This window comes from Mandrillus leucophaeus, unplaced genomic scaffold, assembly GCF_000951045.1.
Source record: "Mandrillus leucophaeus isolate KB7577 unplaced genomic scaffold, Mleu.le_1.0 Scaffold1508, whole genome shotgun sequence".
In the NCBI taxonomy this organism is placed as follows: domain Eukaryota; kingdom Metazoa; phylum Chordata; class Mammalia; order Primates; family Cercopithecidae; genus Mandrillus; species Mandrillus leucophaeus.
In genome coordinates this window covers 11035-12276 of record NW_012101486.1, presented here as the reverse complement: position 1 = coordinate 12276, position 1242 = coordinate 11035, and positions in this window count along the sequence as shown.

Here is a 1242-nt window from a genome sequence, read left to right as displayed (position 1 = left end):
AGTAAAGCCAGAGGTACTCTATGTAAATCTGGCCTCTACATAATGAATGGAGGGGAAGTGCAAGCTCCACCAAGGGAGCCTTTGAATGAATGAACCATCAGAAAACTAGGATCAGGTCTCCAGATTCCTGCCTCTCCGCCCACCCAGGTCAGAAGTGAAAAATGCTGAGACCTAGACTGCACAGAGAGGAAGTCTCCCAAGTCCCACTGGTGGGCTAGTGACAGCTTTCATGGCCCAGCTCTGCCCGCTGCACAAGTAAAGGCACAGGGGTGGCACCTGGCAGTCTATGTGGAGGAAGAGAGGCTGGGTGTAAGGAGGCCGCATAGGCATTTGGGAGGGGTGAGAGGAGACAGGAATCTCTGCCATTTGGCAATAAGAACACCTCTCAGGTTTTAAGCTACTTATCAAGTTCAGTGTTAAGGAAAACCTAAAACACTTCACTCCTGATGCACTCTGTCAAGAAAACACTGTGCACTACAGAATGATCAAAGCAGCACAACATCGGAGACTGTTTAAGTGCAGAGCTTTCTCTGCTCTGAAGTGAGAGCATCTCTGCTCAGAGGAAGCTTTCATAGGCAGCCATTGAAAGACTGAGGCCCAGAGGAATTTCCGGGAAATTTCCGAGACGAAATTCCGACCCGGGAGTTTCCAAGAGAGGTCGGTGTCTCCTACAGCCATTCTCTGACCCTGCCATGGCCACGCTCCCGCATCACACCCCTCTGTCATGCACCAAGCGTCCGCTTCATCTCGCCTCTTCAACACACACTTTCTTCAGGAGCTGCTTCGGAACCCGTTTAGAACCCGTTTTGGAGTTTCCTCCGAGAGCGACAGCCCTCAGGCAACGCCAATCATTCCAAGTAAATCCTGCCACTGCCAAGACCTCCCCTGAGCAGCAGCAGCAGCAGCCCAATTGTCCTGTCAATTGGGAATCGGGACCTTCCTGTCACAGATGAGGAAACCGAGGCTTGGAGAAGTCAAGCATCCAGCGTGAAGGGTCGAGCTGGGACCCACACCCGCTCATCCTCCCACAGCACCTGTTGAGCCGAAGGCTCAACTTCAACACGAAGCTCTCCTCCCCTCAATTCCTTCAGCGAATGTTAACCTGCAAGGAGCACCTACCGAAACAGAGTGTAGGAGCCGCGCGGGAAGGTGGCACAAAGGGGGCCGTCATGAGTACTCAACTGCGGCCCTCGCCTCCCAAGCCCGCCCGGTCGGGGCAGAGTGGCCGGGGCCGGCCCGAGT